We start from the raw sequence: 18860 nt of genomic DNA on the forward strand, positions 1-18860 counted from the left end.
CCTTAAAACATGTGTAACCTGAGCCGTGCCTTTCGCTGCACATAAGATAACATCTTACAAGGTTGGCGATAAGCCTCTAATCTGTAACCGGATGGACTCTTACACTCAACCTTGATGTGGTTCTACTTTAATGTAACTTCTAAGCAGGTCTGATGTGACTTTGCACCTTCTGAACCCCTACTGCCTGTGTATGAGCTAGGAGCTGAAGCACTGCCTTACAGCAGTCAGACAGAACAGCTACTGGGCTGCACGCATCCGTCTATCGTCTTCAGTAAGACTTCTGAATAAAACTAATTTTAATTATTTAAAAGATTGATTTTTATTTTTTATTATTTATTTATTTTATTTTTTGAGACCGAGTTTCACTCTGTCACCCAGGCTGGAATGCAGTGGTGCAATCTTGGCTCACTGGAGCCTCCGAGTCCTGGGTTCAGGCGATTCTCCTGCCTCAGCTTCCGCAGTAGTTGGGATTATAGGTGCCTGCCACCAAGCCCAGCTAATTTTTGTATTTTTAGTAGAGACAGGGTCTCGAACTGGTCTCGAACTGGTCTCAAACTCCTGACGTCAGGTGATCCACCACCCTCAGCCTTCCAAAGTGCTGGAATTACAGGCATGAGCCACCATGCCCAGTTAATTTTTGTATTTTTAGTAGAGATGGGGTTTCACCATGTTGGTCAGGCTGGTGTCGAACTCCTGAACTTGTGATCCACCTACCTCGGCCTCCCACAATGCTGAGATTACAGGTGTCAGCCACCACATCCGGCCAAAAAAATGATTTTTTTTTAATAAAGAGGGAATGAAATTTGCAGTGATTAGCCCTGGGCCTAGTCAGTGGTAAGCTAACATTACTATAAGCATGACACACACAGACAATAGCCGCTACACCCTCATTGCAACTGAACACAAATATTTTTGGCATAGTGGAGGATAAAGGTACAGAGACGCATACCAGTGGCTGCAGGGGCTCCAGTTTCTGAAGCAGAGGTGGGAAATGGGTTGCCATTGTGTCCAATGCCATGTGGAGCACAGTCACCTCCAGCCCGGGAGGGAGACATGGGAGGAGGTTAATTTGGCCCAGAACTGGCACTCACATGCCTGGTCTGCAGCAATTCACTTCTCCCTGGCTCCATATCACAGCCTGTCATCACCATGGTCTTCTTTGTGCCTCTGGGGAGGCCCTGGCCACCTTCCTGGACAGTCTTAGTCTTGGCATAAATAAATCCTGCCACAGTATGAATATCTGCATCCCCCTGCAAAAGTCATCACCCCAAGGTAAAGGCATTAGAAGGTGGAGTCTTTGGAAGATGATGAGGTTATGACAGTGAGCCTTCAAATGGGTTTAGTGCCCTTATAGAAGAGACCCCAGAGAGATCCCTCACTCCTTCTGCCTATGAGACTACAGGGAAAAGACAGCCACCTAGGACAATCTGTCAGTGCCTGAACTTGGTCTTCTCAGCCTCGGGAACAATACACTTCAGTTGTTTACAAGCCTCCCGATCTATACAATTTTCTCTTTTTTTTTTTTCTTTTGAGACGGAGTCTCGATATGTCACCATGCTGGTGTGCAGCGGTGCAATCTCAGCTCACCGCAACCTCTGCCTCCCAGGTTCCAGCGATTCTCCTGTCTCAGCCTCCCAAGTAGCTGGGACTACAGGCACATGCCGCCATGCCCAGTAGAGACGGGATTTCACTATGTTGGCCCAGCTGAACTGGAACTCTTGACCTTAACTGAACCGTCTGCCTTAGCCTCCCAAAGTACTGGGATTACAGGCATGAACCAGCACACCCAGCCTGATTTTCTTATGGCAGGCCAAACAGACTAAGACAAATCCCATTTCTCCTGAAGTCAGCCAAACAAGGTTAGACTAATCCCCAGAAGAATGTTCCTATGAAACTAGAGAGGAGCCCCAGTGTGGGGGCTCATGTCTGTAATCCCAGCACTGTGGGAGGCTGAAGTGGGAGGATCGCTTGAGCCCAGGAGTTAAAGACCAGCCTGAGAAACAAAGTGAGAACCCATCTCTACTAAAAATAAAAATTAGTAGGGCACAGTGGTGCACACTCGTGGTCCAGCTACAAGAGAGGCTGAGGCAGGAGAATTACTTGAACCTAGGAGGTCAAGGCTGCTGTGAGCCATGTACTCCAGCCAGGGTGACAGAGTGAGATCCTGTCTCAGAAGAATAAGAAGAAGGAGAAGGAAGAAGAGGACAGGGAAGAAAAAGAGGAAGAAGGAGAAGAAAACTAGAGAGGAAACAAAACTAAGACACTGAAATGCAGGACAGGCGCAGTGGCTCACACCTGTAATCCCACACTTTGGGAAACCAAGGCAGGTGGATCTACTGAGATCAGGAGTTCCAAACCAGCCTGGTCAACAGGGCAAAACCCTGTCTTTACTACAAATACCAAAAAACAAATAATAATAATTCAGCTGGATGTGGTGGCAAGCACCTGTAACCCCAGCTACTTGGGATGCTAAGGCAGGAGAATTGCTTGAACCTGGGAAGCGGAGGTTGCAGTGAGCTGAGATCGTGCCACTGCATTCCAGCCTGGGTGATGGAGGGAAACTCTTGTCTCAAAAAAAAAAAAAAAGAGAGAAAGAGAGAGAAATTGAAATGCAGCCACCTGGAAATCCAAGGCATGGTGTCTTTGATATGAATCTGCCCAGAGTAGACTGGCAGCCTCCCAAAGCCTCCTCCTCACCTCTTCCTCATCTCTACCCACTGGCTTGGCAAGAAGCCCTCCCTTCCAAAACTTGCTTCCTCTGGTCTTGAGCAGCGGCAGCCCTGCCCCTAGATCTTGGCAGGATGAGTATGTTCTGCTTGAGCTCTTGGAGAGGAAGAGAGTCCTCCCCAGAAAGTCTTCCTTGGGACCTTGGCCCTCCCTCAGTGATAATAAGACCTTCTAGGCAGAATTCTTGTGAGGATTAGACATTACAGTCAGTGATGCTAACTGTAATGCATGTAAGCTCAGGGAGAACAGGACTTTGTTTTGGGCTCTGCCCATCTCCTGTGTCTGGCCCATCAGAAATGCTCATGACATTTGCTGGATAAATCATAATTATTACTATGAGGTTGAGCATACACATACAATCTTTGGAAGGACTTATAAGAACCACGCATCAGTAACTGTCTTTGGATAGATGGATGGAGGCCTAGCAAATGAGAAGTAAAGGAAGCTACTTTTCACTAAAAACAAATCTCCATCTATTGAAGGTTATTACTGTGTGTACATATTACCTATTAGAAATTGAAAGCACAATGCCATTTATATGAGCACCCCAAGAACAAAATTCTTCACTATAAATCTAACAAAATATGTTCAAGATCTGTATGAGGAGGACTTTACAACTCTGATGAAAGAAAGCAAAGAAGATCTAAATAAATGGAGAGATATTCCATGTTCATGACTAGGATGATTCAATATTGTTATTTGTTCTCCCCAGCTGTGTAGATTCAATGCAGCACAATCAAAATCCCAGGAAGTTATTTTGTGATATCTACAAGGCAATTCTAAAGTTTACTCAGAGAAGCAAAAGACCTAGAAGGACAACACAATACTGAAAAGGAGGAACAGAATTAGAACTGACGCTCCCTGACTTCAAGACTTGCTTAAAGATATAGCAATCAAGATAGTGTGGTCTTGGTGAAAGAACAGACAAATAGATCAATGGAACAATAGGGAACCAAGAAGAGACCCACACAAATATAGCCAACTGATCTTTGACAAAGGAGCAAAGGCAATTCAGTGCAAAAAGGATAGCCTTTTCAACAAATGGTGCTGGAATGATTGAACGTCCACATACACACAAAAAAATCTAGATATTGCCAGGTGCACTGGCTCACACATCTGACCCCAGTGCTCTGAGAGGCTAAGGCAGGAGGAGTGCTTGAGGGCAGGCGTCCGAGATCAGACTGGGCAACATAGCAAGACCCCATCACCAAAAACATACATACAGAAAAAAAAAAGCCGAGCATGGTGGCATGTACCTGTAGTCCCAGTTACTCGGGAGGCTGAGGTGGCAGGATCACTTGAACCCAGAGTTTGAGACTGCCATGAGTCATGATCATGCCACTGCACTCCAGCCTGGACAGCAGAGCGAGATACTGTCTGAAAAAAAAAAAAAAAAAAAAAAACCTAGATACTAAGAAATCTTGATTCTAAGGTCTGACCTTAGACCTTAAACATTTCACAAAAGTTTGAAACTTGAAACTAAACATAAAATGTAAATCCATAAAACTTCTAGAAGAAAACATAGAAGAAAATCTAACTGATCTTAAGTTTGGTGGTGTTTTTCTATATACCAAAAGCACGATCCTGGAAATAAAAAATTGATATTAGACTTTATTAAAAGGTTGCAAAAGACAGTACTGATCAGAAAATGACAAAATATTTGCAAAAGACATATTGATAAAGATCTTGTATCTAAATTATACAAAGAACTCTTAAAACTTAATAAGAAAACAAACAACCCAGTTAAAAAATGGAGGCTGAAGGCCGGGCGCGGTGGCTCAAGCCTGTAATCCCAGCACTTTGGGAGGCCAAGGCGGGTGGATCACGAGGTCAAGAGATCGAGACCATCCTGGTCAACATGGTGAAACCCCGTCTCTACTAAAAATACAAAAAATTAGCTGGGCATGGTGGTGCGTGCCTGTAATCTGAGCTGCTCAGGAGGCTGAGGCAGGAGAATTGCCTGAACCCAGGAGGCGGAGGTTGCGGTGAGCCGGGATCGCGCCATTGCACTCCAGCCTGGGTAACGAGCGAAACTCCGTCTCAAAAAAAAAAAAAAAAGAAAAAAAAAAAAATGGAGGCTGACATTGGAGGATTGCTTGAGGCCAGGAGTTTGAGACCACCCTGGACAACGTGGTGAAACCTCGTCTCTATTTATTAAAAAAAAAAAAAAAAAGAGAGAAAGAATAAAACTGTGTTTTTAAGAAAAATAAAAATTAACCAAAAAATAAATGAAACTGCCTTTGAAAAGTCTATTGGTTTTTTAAGGAAATTTAAAAGCTATATATATATATATTTTTTTTTTTTTTGAGACGGAGTTTCGCTCTTGTTACCCAGGCTGGAGTGCAATGAAGCGATCTCGGCTCACCGCAACCTCCGCCTCCTGGGTTCAGGCAATTCTCCTGCCTCAGCCTCCTGAGTAGCTGGGATTACAGGCACGCGCCACCATGCCCAGCTAATTTTTTGTATTTTTAGTAGAGACGGGGTTTCACCATGTTGACCAGGATGGTCTCGATATCTTGACCTCGTGATCCACCCGCCTCGACCTCCCAAAGTGCTGGGATTACAGGCTTGAGCCACCGCGCCCGGCCAAAAGCTATTTTTAAAATAATTATTCAGCAAATGGTATTGGCTTTGCAGGCAGACAGCCCAGTAGTCAAGTCTCAGAACCCTGAGCCTACCACGCTTCCTCCTCTGGGGTTTACAGCCGCACCTTCCAGGGTTGGGTTCAGGGTTCCAGAACTCTGTCACAGCAGCATGAGAGTCAAAAATTATGTTGCCACCTGATTCTCATGGGCAGAGAGAGGTAGGCCCTTCTATTACACCTCAGGAGGCCATCAGGGTGGGGTACACTGGGGAGGGGGACAGGGGTGAGAAGGACAGGAGGCACTCGCACTGGTGACATCATCCAACAAAGGTTTCCTGCCTGTGAGAAGACATTGAAAAGCACCTGGCCCCAGCCCAGCCACAGCCCGGCCAGCGGGTCTGCGGGCCTTCAGTGCATTGCATGGCTTTACTAGGCCCTGGGAGGCCAGGAGGAGGGCTGTGGAGTGACTCAGCGCGGTGGAGACAAGAACAAGCCTGGAGCAGATGATGGGGGAGGAGAAGGATCACCACCTTGACCCCTTGTGCCCCTTCCCACTGTGGAAACTTGGAGGAGATCCTAAGCAGCTTCTTAATCACTAGCTAGCACTGCCAGGGCCCCCACCCAAGGCAGTGGGAAAAAAAGAAAGATAAATGCACTTTGCTCCTCCGAGCAGTGAGGAGTACAAACATCACTGCTGTCAGCCCCAGCCCAGCCCCAGCACCAAGCCTCGGGCCCAGAGCCGGGGGAGGGGAGAAGCCGGGCTCCTGGGCATGACTTAACCTCTCCCATCCTCAGTTTCATCATCTGCAGTATGGGAATATCAGCTGCACTTCATCAGCTGTGCCCTGCAGGAAGCCTGGGAGATGGTGCCTGTATAGGGCTCAACACCCCGCCTGGCACAGAGGTAAATGACAGCTCCCTGTGCCTTCATACAAGGTGAATGCCACCCAAGCTAACAGGGCGGGGTGGGAGGACAGTGAGGGTCATTCTTTTTGGAATGGCATTGATGGCCTATCAGGGGCCAGGTTGGAGCTGAACAAATTGAATCACGTGGACGAGGTCTTGGCACCCAGAGAGCTGAGTCGGAAAACGCAGTTGCACAAAAGGCAAAATCAGCTCAACGGCCATGGGACAGACTTTGAGGCCTGGAGGAGAGTTATTAGGAGTGTCTCGTTGAATGGCAGGAGAAGGAAGGCTTTGTGTGACACAAAGCTTAGCGCTCTCAGCCTCGGTCAGCAGGGCCCCCACAGTGCCATCCTGAGACCCTGAGATCTGAGCAGGCTGCACCCGGCTCTGGCTCCACAGAGAAGCCAGCACTGAAAGTGTGAAGGCAGCCAGAGGGAGGGGCAGCGCTGACTCACCGGGGAACGGGGCAGGGAGGGGACAGCAGCTATGTCTGTACTGTGGGAATGGCAGGGCATCCCGGACCCCAGGAACTAGTTGCCAGGGGCTACCACAGAGGCAGGGAGAGGCCAGCTTGCAGGGGGACGGGTTTGGGAGACTTCCACCCAGCATGGAGGGCTGGAGCCAGACTGCCTGGGTTGGAATCCCAGCAATGCCAGCTGTTGGCTAACCTTGGGCAGGTGATTTAACCTCTGAGCCTTGGTTCCCAGGTATTGACGGCCCCAATCGCACAGGGCTGTGGGGTGGATTTGAGATCAAACCTGTTCAGCTTAACACAGCGCCTGGCCCAGTAGAAATGGCAGCAGCTACTTCTGCGCTATTGGACTAGACCTGGGACAAGTCTTCCCACCTGGCTGCTCCTTCCCTCTGACTGAGCACCACCTTTACACTGGTTTGTTATATACAACTTTGTCTGGACTGGGTCACATCAGACAGGTGCAAAGCCTCCGAGACCCCTTGGCTCCACCCCACCGCACACAGGCACCTCCTTACCTGCCTCCACTAATGAGCAGCTCCCCACTCCACAAAGCAGCCTGTTCCTCAGGCAGGCATTTCTGATCACGAGTTCTCTAGGCTGAACCCAAATCTCCTCCCTACAACTGCCCCTAAGTGGGAGTGATTTTTCTGCCAGGGAGTTTCCAATAATCTGCCCATCCCACAGATGCTAGGAATCCCCTAAGCAGGGCCCAGTCACAGCTCCAGGAGGGGTTCCCTGAACCCCAGGCCTCTCCCACTCTGAGCAGCTTCTGCGGAATGGAGTAATGACTTCCACAGGGACACAGACGCCCCTCCTCTCCATGGGTCTGTCCATCTCTCTAGCAACACCTTCCTGAAGGCAGAAAGTCTTGGATTCCCACAGGCCTGATGCTAATAACAGAGTTCACATGCATTGTTTCGCCCAGTCCTCAACAAACCCTGTCAAGGACCTGCTATTTTTTCCCTTGTTTTTAAAAATTATGGTAAGGCCGGGCATGGTGGCTCACGCCTATAATTCCAGGGCTTTGGGAGGCCAAGAGGGGCGGATCATTTGAGGTCATGAGTTCTAAGCCAGCCTGACCAATATGGTGAAACCCTATCTCTACTAAAAACACAAAAATTAGCAGGGCATGGTGGCAGGCATCTGTAATCCCAGCTACTCGGGAGGCTGAGGCAGGAGAATTGCTTGAACCCGGGAGGCGGAGGTTGCAATGAACTGAAGTTGTTCCACTGTACTCCAGCCTAGGTGACAGAGCATGACTCCATCTTGGAAAAAAAAAAAATTCATGGTAAAAAAAACGCATAAGGTAAAATGTACACAGCTATAAAAAAGAATGAGATCATGTCTTTAGCAGGAACATGGATAGAGCTGGAGGCCATTAATCTCAGCAAAGTCACACAGAACAGAAAGCCAAATACTGCATCTTCTCACTTATAAGTGGGAGCTAGCTTGCTAACTTTTGTATAGCCACACCTAGCTAACTTTTGTATTTTTAGTGGAGCCAGGACCTTGCCATATCGGCCAGGCTGGTCTCGAACTCCTGGCCTCAAGTGATCCCCTCACCTCAGCCTCCCAAAGTGCTGGGATTATAGGCATGAGCCACCGCACCCAGCCATTTTTTTTTTTTTGATAGTAGCCATCCTGACGGGTGTGAGGGAGTGTATTGCAGGGAGACTCTGTATTTATCCCCATTTTGATGAGAACTCGTGGACACATAGAGGGAACAACAGACACTGCGGCCTATGGGAGGGTGAGGAGGGAAAGGAGCAGAGAAGATAGCTATTGGGTACTGGGCTTAACTCCTGGGTGATGAAATAATCTGTACAACTCCCCCATGACACGAGTTTACCTGTGTAACAACCTGCACATGTACCCCCAAACCTAATATAAAAGTTAAAAAAAAATTTACCATCCCAACCAATTTTTTTCTTTTTTTCTCCCCCTCATCAGACTGAGTCTCACTCTGTCGCCCAGGCTGGAGCGCAGTGACATGATCTCGGCTTACCACAACCTCCGCCTCTGGGGTTCAAGCAATTCTCCTGCCTCAGCCTCCCGAGTGAATGGGACTATGGGCGCCCACAACCACGCCTGGCTATCATTTTTGCCACCACTCTCAGCTAGCATTCTAAGTGTAAGTTCAGCAGTGTTAAATACATTTATTATATTACCATCACCATCCATTTCCAGAAATTCTCATCTTATAAAACCAAAACTTTATATCCATTCCCTCCTCCCCACCGCCCTGCCACCAGCCCCTGGCAACTACCATAGATACATTCTACTTTCTGTTTCTGTGAATCTGGCTACTCCAGCTTCCTTGCACAAGCAGAATCATACAGCAGTTATCTTTTGTGCCTGGCTAATTTCACTTCATATGATTTCCTCAAAGTTCATGCATGTTGCAGCATGTGTCAGAATTCCCTTCCTTGTTCAGGCTGAATCACACCACATTGTATATATTTATGGCACATGCTTTTCCATTCATCTGTTGATGGATACTTGTAATTGCTTCTATCTTTCAGCTACTGTGAATGGTGTTGCTATGAATATGGGTGTGCAAATATCTCTTTGAGAGTCTGCTTTTAGTTCTTTTCGGTATATATGCAGCAGTGGGATTGCTGGATTGCACAGTGATTCTATTTTTATTTTTATTATTTTTATTTATTTATTTTTCTAAGACAAAGTTTCATTCTTGTTGCCCAGGCTGGAGTGCAGTGGCACAATCTTGGCTCACCGCAACCTCTGCCCCCCGGGTTTAAGCGATTCTCCTGCCTCAGCCTCCCGAGTAACTGTGATTACAGCCATGTGCCACCACGCCCGGCTAATTTTTTTTTTTTTTTTTGAGATGGAGTTTCGCTCTTGTTACCCAGGCTGGAGTGCAATGGCGCGATCTCGGCTCACCACAACCTCCGCCTCCTGGGTTCAGGCAATTCTCCTGCCTCAGCCTCCTGAGTAGCTGGGATTACAGGCACACGCCACCATGCCCAGCTAATTTTTTGTATTTTTAGTAGAGACGGGGTTTCACCGTGTTGACTAGGATGGTCTTGATCTCTTGACCTCGTGATCCACCCGCCTCGGCCTCCCAAAGTGCTGGGATTACAGGCTTGAGCCACCGCGCCCGGCCTTACGCCCGGCTAATTTTTGTATTTTTAGTAGAGACGAGGTTTCTCCGTGTTGACCAGGCTGGTCTCAGGTCTCGAACTCTGGACCTTCAGATGATCCACCTGCTTCAGGCTCCCAAAGTGCTGGGATTACAGGCGAGAGCCACCATGCCTAGACTCTATTTTTTTATTTTTTCAGGAATCACTAAACTAGTTTCCACAGCAGCTGCACCAGCTAACTGTGCACAAGGTGGCAATTCTTCCACATCCCACTAACACATATTGTTTTATGTTTGTTTGTTTTTGAGACAGGGTCTCACTCTGTCACCCAGGCTGGAGTGCAGTGGCGCAATCTCTGATCACTGAAACCTCCACCTCCTAGGTTCAAGCGATTCTCATGCCTCAGCCTCCTGAGTAATAGAGATTACAGGCATGCACCACCACACCTAGCTAACTTTTGTATTTTTAGTGGAGCCAGGACCTCGCCATATCGGCCAGGCTGGTCTCGAACTCCTGGCCTCAAGTGATCTCCTCGCCTCAGCCTCCCAAAGTGCTGGGATTATAGGTATGAGCCACCGTGCCCAGCCATTTTCTTTCTTTTTTTTTTTTTTTTTTTTGATAGCAGCCATCCTGACGGGTGTGAGGGAGTGTATTGCAGGGAGACTCTATTTATCCCCATTTTAAGCTCAGGAAAGTGGGAGTGGAGAGGCATGATGACTCCACCAAGGTGCCATAGGCGGCAGGTGGCATAGCTGGGATTCAAACTCAGCACTGTCCGTGGCTGTGTGGTGCTCTCAGCATCTTCCATTCCCAAATCCTTGCTGTGTCACTGCTCAGTGGCCGCCCTAGGGCCTCCAGCATTGATCTCCACCCAGAGCCTGGCCAGGGAAGAGGCAGTGATCCCAGGAGCTGCAAGACTAACCCCGGCCCCTGGAGCCCCCTTACCTAGTTGACATTGACACTAGCTAGCATTCTGGGAGGGACCTCCATCTCACACAGACAGGACCAGGGCCCCAGGGCTAGCTTGGCAGCCACCAAATGAGCCAGCGACCTCTCAGGTTATCTTGCAGGACAGCAGGGGGACCACCAGCAAGGTGACCAAATCAGGAGGCCACCACAGGTGGAGCAGGACACTACCCATCCGGGGCCACCTCCCGCCTACATGACCATGGGCAAGCTGGGAGACTTCCGTGTGCCTCAATTTCTTCATCTGTAAAATGGGGGAGACTCAATTGCACCTTGCAAGGAGCTGTGAGCATTCAGTGAGCAGCAGACATACAATGCCAGGCTGGAGGGCAGGCCCAGGATGGTGGAGACTGAGGAGACTGAGGCATGAGAATCGCTTGAACCTAGGAGGTGGAGGTTTCAGTGATCAGTCTTCCCCCACACCATTCCTCTGTACCCTACATCTACCCCGTGCCACTCTGCCCTCACCACGGGAGGAGTTGGCAGAGCTTTAGGATTAAGGATCGGCCTCCGCAGGTGACTTCTCTGAGTAGTAACACATTCATTTTTGTTTGGTTTGCTTTGATTTGAGGCTAGGTCTTGCTGTCACCCAGGCTGGAGTGCAGTGGAGCAAACAGCTCACTGCAGCCTCAACCTCCAGGGCTCAAGCGATCCTCCCACCTCAGCCTCCCAAGTAGCTGGGACTATAGGTGCACACACCACCAGTTATTTTTTGCAGAGACAAAGTCTTTCCATGTTGCCTAGGCAGATCTCAAACTCCTGGACTCAAGTGATCCGTCTTGGCCTCCCAAAGTGCTGGATTACAGATGCGAGCCCTCAGGCCCAGCCGTGAAGGGATTTTTGTACATCCATGTTGGCAGAAGTGTTATTCACCATAGCTAAGAGATGGAAGCAAGCCAAGTGTCCGTCCACAAATAAAAAAATAAACAAAATACGGTATATATACATACAATAGGGTTTCATTCAGCCTTAAAAAGGAAGGAGGCCAGATGCAATGGCTCACGCCTGTAATCCCAGCACTTTGGGAGGCTGAAGTGGGAGGACTGCTTGAGCCCAGGAGTTCAAGACTAGTCTATGCAACATAGGGAGACCCTGTCTCTCCAAAAAAAATTTTTTTTAATTAGCCAGGTACAGTGATACATGACTGTCGTCTCAGCAACCTGGGAGGCCGAAGCGGGAGGATCGTTTCAACCTGCATTGAGCCGTGTTCATACCACTGCACTCTGGCCTGAGTGACAAAGCAAGACTCTTTGAGGACATTATGCTAAGTGAAGTGAGCCAGTCACAAAAAGACGAATATTGTATGATTGTGGTTCCACTTACATGAGGTACTTATAGCAGTGAAATTCACAGAGACAGACATCTGAAATGCGGTGCCCAGAAGTTGGGGGCAGGAAAATGGGGAGTTTGGGGAGTTGTTTAACAGGAAGAGAGTGGCTGGGCATGCTGGTGCACACCTGTAGTCCAGCTATTTGGGAGGATGAGACAGGAGAATCGCTTGAACCCAGGAGACGGAGGTTGCAGTGAGCCGAGATTGCACCACTGCACTCCAGCCTGGGCAACAGAGCCAGACTCTGTCTCAAAAAAAAAAAAAAAAAAATAGGAAGAGAGTTTTGCACGATGAAAAAAGTTCCGGAGGTCTGTGGTGCAACAATGTGGATTTTCTCAACACTAGTGAACTGTAACCTTAAAAATAATTAAGATGGCTGGGCACAGTGGCTAATGCCTGTAATCCCAGCACTTGGGAAGACAGAGGCAGGTGGATCATCTGAGGTCAGGAATTTGAGACTAGCTTGGCCAACATGGAGAAACCCCATCTCTACCAAAAATACAAAAATTAGCCAGGCACAGTGGCGCATCCCTGTCATCCCAACTACTCCGGAGGCTTAAGAAGGAGAATCACCTGTACCCAGGAGGTGAAGGTTGCAGTGAGCTGAGATCGTGCCATTGCACTCCAGCCTCAGCAACAGAGCAAGACTCCGTCTCAAAAAAAGAGAGAGAGAGAGAGAGAGTAGGAAGACAAGGAAAGAGCAAAGTGCTGGCTCTTGGGAAAGAGGGAAGGGAATATTGAGAAGATGTGTGGGTGACAAAGCCAAAGGGCAGCTAGGACTTCGTGGTGGAGTCCTGGCCAGAATGTGGACTTTCTCATGCTGGGAGAGGCATAAGCACCCCAGAAAGCTCTGCAGCAGAGCGCTAACTTTTCCCAGTGGCTGCTGGGAAGTCCACATCTCTTTGGCCTTTCCAACTCATCACCTTGACCGGAACCTTTCTAGCTATAGGCAAGTCTCAACCCATCCACATCCTATGACATAAAGAGGACCCCAAGGGGAAAGTCTGTCTGTTTTCCAGGCATCCTGGAAGCTCTCCAGGCAGTCCCTGGGAACTTCAGGAAGCAGGTTCCCAGGCCAGTTGCACCCCAGTTCCCAGGGGACACTGCCCCTTACTTAAGGGACGTGGCCCTCACACACAAGCACACATGATAGCTGGAGCCCAGAACCACCCGGGGATGGTCCCACGCCTGGAGGCCACAGTTCCACAGAGTCCTTCTCAAGGTCAAAGCGCCACACTGCCCATCTCAGACAAGATATCTCTTGCTCCAAGGCTGAATCAGGGAAGGCCACAGGACAGTACTGCTTCGGGGTCAGGGGAAGGGAAGTTGTGACTTCCAGAAACATTGTACAGAACCCCAGAAGGAAAGAGCTATAAGAAGAGCCTGCCGGGCGCGGTGGCTCAAGCCTGTAATCCCAGCACTTTGGGAGGCCGAGGCGAGTGGATCACGAGGTCAAGAGATCGAGACCATCCTGGTCAACATGGTGAAACCCCGTCTCTACTAAAAATACAAAACATTAGCTGGGCATGGTGGCACGTGCCTGTAATCCCAGCTACTCAGGAGGCTGAGGCAGGAGAATTGCCTTAACCCAGGAGGCGGAGGTTGCGGTGAGCCGAGATCACGCCATTGCACTCCAGCCTGGGTACCAAGAGTGAAACTCCGCCTCAAGAAAAAAAAAAAAAAAAAGAGAGAAGAGCCTAATTGCCCTGAGCCAGGCATGGTGGCTCAGGCCTGTAATCCCAGAACTTTGGGAGGTTGAAGCGGGCAGATCACTTGAGGTTAGGATTTCGAGACCAGCCTGGCCAACATGGTGAAACCCCATCTCTACTAAGAATACAAAAATTAGCCAGGCTTGATGGCAGGTGCCTGTAATCCCAGCTACTCAGGAGGCCGAGGCAGGAGAATCGCTTGATTCTCCTGGGAGGCAGAGTTAGCATTGAGCCAAGATCGGGCCACTGCACTCCAGCAGGGGCAAAAGAGCGAGACTCTGTCAAAAAAAAATTCCTCATCATCGAGATCAAATCAAACTTTTCACTTGACCTTCAAAGTTCTTCAAAATCTTATCCTCACTGGCTCCCCTCATCTCATCTCCCACTCCCCCTCCCCCTACGCCCAGGCCTGCAGGCCTCCCAAACTTCTCTCCCTTCTCCCACTTCTCCAAACTCAACTCAGCTTCCATGCCTGCTATACCGGCTTCCTTCCAATCTCTGCCTAATCAATCACTCCTCATCTTTAAGCGTGGAGGCATTTCCCAAGTACTCAGGCCGACTGGGTCATTGTCTTTCCTGCTTCTGCAGCAGAGGGGCGTGTGCTGTCAAGAGCAAAGAGGCGTCTTGTGCATGTCTCTCTCTGGTTCCCAACACCAGGGCCAGCCAACCCAATCAATATTTATTGTCTGAAAAAATGAACACATGGATTTTCTGCCTGTTCTTTATGCCTAATTCCAGTATCTTCCCAAAGGCTCTGGAGTGCAGCCTGGACTTTTACGGTAAGGGCTGCCTGGGGCCAGCTGTTTTACCTGTGTGATCTCAAGTAATTCTAGGCAGATATTAACACTTTCACTCGGCAAATCAGCGGTCAGAGAGGTCCAGTGACTGCCCACAGGTGGGAAGTGGTGCAGCCAGGACTGGAATCCAGCCTGACCAGCTCCAGAGCCTACGCTCCTACTGCTAAGCCATGTACGCAACCGACCCCAGTGATGACAGGCCGGGGCTGGGCAGGTGCACCCGCAGACGTTCCGGGAACTCTCCTCTCTGTCCAGGGATCCCTTAAACCTGCATGGTGAGAAGGGAGGCTGAGAGATAAGAGTGATGGCATCCAGATGTGACAACAGAGGGGTATAAAAGTTTGGGGGCCCCCCAGAGGGAGGCCTGAGCCTCATGCTTCACCTCCCAGCCTTGGGATGGAAAGAAGCCTAGTCAAAATGTCCTCAAACAGGTGATGACACCTTTCACGCCAGTTACCATGAAGCTGGGTACAAATAGGCTCTAAGAACCAGGCACAGAGGCTCACGCCTGTAATCCCAGCACTTTGGGAGGCCGAGGCAGGTGGATCACATGGTCAGGAGATCGAGACCATCCTGGCCAACATGGTGAAATCCCGTCTCTACTAAAAACACAAAAATTAGCTGGGTGTAGTGGCACACACCTGTAGTCCCAGCTACTTGGGAGGCTGAGGCAGGAGAATCTCTTGAACCCAGGAGGCAGAGGTTGCAGTGAGCCGAGATCTTGCCACTGTACTCCTGCCTGGCGACCAAGTGAGATTTTGTCTCAAATAAAATAAAATTAAAATTAAAATAAATAAAGGAATAGGCTCCGGGCCAGGAAGATGTCCTTGACTGTCTCAATTTTGCCTGGCGTATTAAAGCACCAGGCTTGGGGAAGTGGGGGCCTCCAGGGGTGCTTGGTAAGTGCCAGACCTTGTGCTAGATGCTTCACAAACAGGGTCTCTGACTTCCAACATCCCTAACAAGGTTTCGTTTTTGTAGAGACAGCTTTTACCATGTTTCCCAGGCTCAAGCAATCCACCCACCTCAGCCTCCCAAAGTGCTAGGCTTACAGACATGGGCCACCACGCCCGGCCTCTAACAAGTTTTATAACCACTATTTTACACATGAACTAACTAAGGCACAATTAAGTTTCATGGTGGAAGTTCACAGTCAGGCAGCTACTGTACACAAACCCGGGCTAGTCAGCCTTCAAAAGCCAGCCCCCTAACCACTACACTACACTGTCTCTGTCCCTTCCTGAGAATATCCTCTGCCCAGCCCATTCTGCCACCATGCCCCTGGAAATTAGAAAATTAGTCCTGTAATTCTGGTGAGTAAGCTGACCCCACGCATAGCATGAGCTAAGCTGCAAAAATGTCCTTGCCCTTGGCCCAGAGTATTCATTCTAGATGCAGAATAAACTCCAAGGAGAAGGGAAAAACCCAACAACTTAAAATACCAAAAGAAAAAAAAAGTTATTTCCACAGAGTTGTCCATAAATGTCGAATTATTCATTGCAAAACACCTTAGAAGAACCCAACTTCACCATCAGTGGCAGAGGCTGCCCGTCCTGGGATGGGTCTGTTAACTTAGTGAATATCACGTGGACCTAACAGGACATCTAGTTGGTTGGTTTATGTGCATTTAAAAATAAATGCAAAGGTGGCCGGGCACGGTGGCTCACATGTGTAATCCCAGCATTTTGGAAGCCCAAGGCAGGCGGATCACTTGAGGTCAGGAGTTCAAGACCAACCTGGCTAACATGGTGAAACCCCATCTCTACTAAAAATACAAAAATAGCCAGGTGTGGTGGTGCACCTCTGTAATCCCAGCTACTCAGGGGGCTGAGGCAGGAGAATCGCTTGAACTGGGGAGGCAGAGGCTGCAGTGAGCCAAGATCATGCCACAGCACTCCAATCTGACCAACACAAAAAGACTCCATCTCAAAAACAAACAAACAAAAATGCAAAGTGTAAAAGTAGAACATTTCATTTTAATTTCAGAAATCTCATCTGCATGAAAAAGGTTTACCTATACCATTGACTTTTTTTATTTGAAATTTTTAAATTTCAAATAAAGAATTTGAAATTTAAAGAATTTGAAATCAATTTTTTCTTTTTTTTGAGACATAGTCTCACTCTGTCACCCAGGCTGGAGTGCAGTGGCATGATCTCAGCTCACTGCAACCTCCACTTCCCCGGTTTAAGTGATTCTCCTGCCTCAGCCTCTCGAGTAGCAGGGATTACAGGTGTGTGCCACCACACCAAGCTAATTTTTATATTTTTAATGGGACGGGGTTTCACAATGTTGGTCAGACTGGTCTTAAGCTCCTGATCTCAAGTGATCCGCCTGCCTCAGCCTCCCAAAGTGCTGGGATTACAGGCATGAGCCACCGCACCTGGCTCATGCCTGTAATCAAGTCAATTAACTTTTGATAAAGTAATACAGGTGTGCACAGTGGCTCACGCCTGTAATTCCAGCACTTTAGGAGGCTGAGGTGGATGGATCATGAGGTCAAGAAATCAAGACCATCCTGGCCAAAACGGTGAAACCTCGTCTCTACTAAAACCTTGTCTCTAGTAAAAGTACCACTGGGTGTGGTGGCATGCACCTGTAGTCCCAGCTACTCGAGAGGCTAAGGCAGGAGAATCGCTTGAACATGGGAGGTGGAGGTTGCAGTGAGCCGAAATTGCACCACTGCACTCCAGCCTGGCAACAGAGCCACTGCACTCCAGCCTGGCAACAGAGCGAGACTCTGTCTCAAAAAAAAAAAAAAAGTAATACATGCATGTGATAGTTCACACAGACAGTACATTAAGGGCTAAAGATCCATGGCAATATATAGTGGAGCAGCACCCCATAACCCATGCCAACAATTTGAGAATGTAGGTTTGTCAACTGACTCAACTCAGACGGGCGCACACAGAAATGACTTCCTTTATGGTTATGTGGATCTGCCTTTTCCTACAAGGCTGTTGAAGGCAAAGGTTAAAAACTGAAGCCCAGAGCAGACAGCTCACACCATTACTCTGAGGCACACTTCAGAGCGTCTTGGCTGCGACTGCCTTTGTCAAGTCTAGCTGAAGTCCCTCTTGCTGGGATCAGTGAAGCAGCAACAGAATCGGAGTGGAGCAGCCAGGCCGTCAGAGGCAGAGGAAAGCGAGGCATGGGAGAGAAAGCCTCCTGCCTTCTTCTTACCTGTTCACGTGCCAGGACTTGGTCTCCTAAGGTTTGCTGGTGGCCTTAAGGGGCTCCAGGGTTCCAAGCAGTTGCCTGGGGGCTACAGGCAGTGGGCGCCAAGTGGGAGAGGCTGAGGCTGCCCCCAGCCCACAGTCCAGGCTTCCCGTCTGATGAGAAGGGCGGGGAAAGCAGGCCAAGGCAGCTCGAATCAGGAACCGGAGCCAGCAGGGGCGGGGCAGGACCACGTGGCCCCCGCCTGCCTTGGAGTGTGGAGTAGGAGGGAGCCTTCAACCCAGGGGATCAGCCTAGGCACTGGTCCGACTGAGGGCACCAGCCAGTTGACTACGGTAAGTCCCCAAAACCCAGGTCCTGGCTCCCACGCAGCTTGGACTGTTTTAAGGGACTACCCTAGCTCCTCTCCAGAACACTGGGACCCAGACAAAAGCCTCTTCTGCTAAAACTAAATAAAGCTTGGTGATGGGGAGTTGGGTGCAGTGACACGTAGTCCCAGCTACTCAGGAGGCTGAGGAAGGAGACTTTCTTGAGGCCAAGATTTCGAGGCTGCAGTGAGCTGTAATTGCGCCTGTGAATACCCACTGTGCTCCAGCCTGGGAAATATAGCAAGATCCTATCTCTAAAAAATAAAACAAAACAAAAAGTGAGCGATGTGGTGGTGACTGGTGTGTGTGAATAGGGGTCCATTAGGTGGAAAAGACCTTTCTCTGATACCTCATCCCTGTTGAGCACTGATGAATTACCGAGTCTACAAATGGAGACATGAGCTCCAAAAGGTGAATAATTGTTTTGTTTTGTTTTTTCCTTGAGACAGAGTTTCACAGCTGGTACTACACGCATGCTCCACCACACCTGGCTAATTTCGTATTTTTAGTAAGAGATGGGGTTTCACCATGTTGGCCAGGCTGGTCTCAAACTCCTGACCTCAGGTGATCCGCCCACCTGGGCCTCTCAAAGTGCTGGGATTATGGGCATGAGCCCCCACAACTGGCCTTTTTTTTTTTTTTTTTTTTTTTTTTTTGACAGTGTCTTGCTCTGTTGCCAGGCTGGAGTGTAGTGGCGTGATCTCGGCTCACTGCAACCTCCA

The 18860-nt window shown here is 48.9% G+C and overlaps 1 protein-coding gene across 2 annotated transcripts in view; it reads right to left on the bottom strand.

Moving 5' to 3' along the window:
• IL34 (interleukin 34) overlaps window positions 1-18276 on the bottom strand; it is a 75403-nt gene extending 57127 nt beyond the window's left edge. The window contains exon 1 of one of the 2 annotated variants that reach the window (XM_032284428.1): window positions 17777-18276. The gene's annotated coding sequence lies outside the window, so the exon portion shown is untranslated. The remainder of the gene's footprint in view (window positions 1-17776) is intronic. The other variant, XM_032284429.1, reaches the window with a different exon arrangement.
• Between the last annotated feature and the right edge of the window lie 584 nt (window positions 18277-18860).

Source organism: Sapajus apella, unplaced genomic scaffold, assembly GCF_009761245.1.
Source record: "Sapajus apella isolate SASKATOON/1434 unplaced genomic scaffold, GSC_monkey_1.0 scaffold15, whole genome shotgun sequence".
Classification (NCBI taxonomy): Eukaryota; Metazoa; Chordata; class Mammalia; order Primates; family Cebidae; genus Sapajus; species Sapajus apella.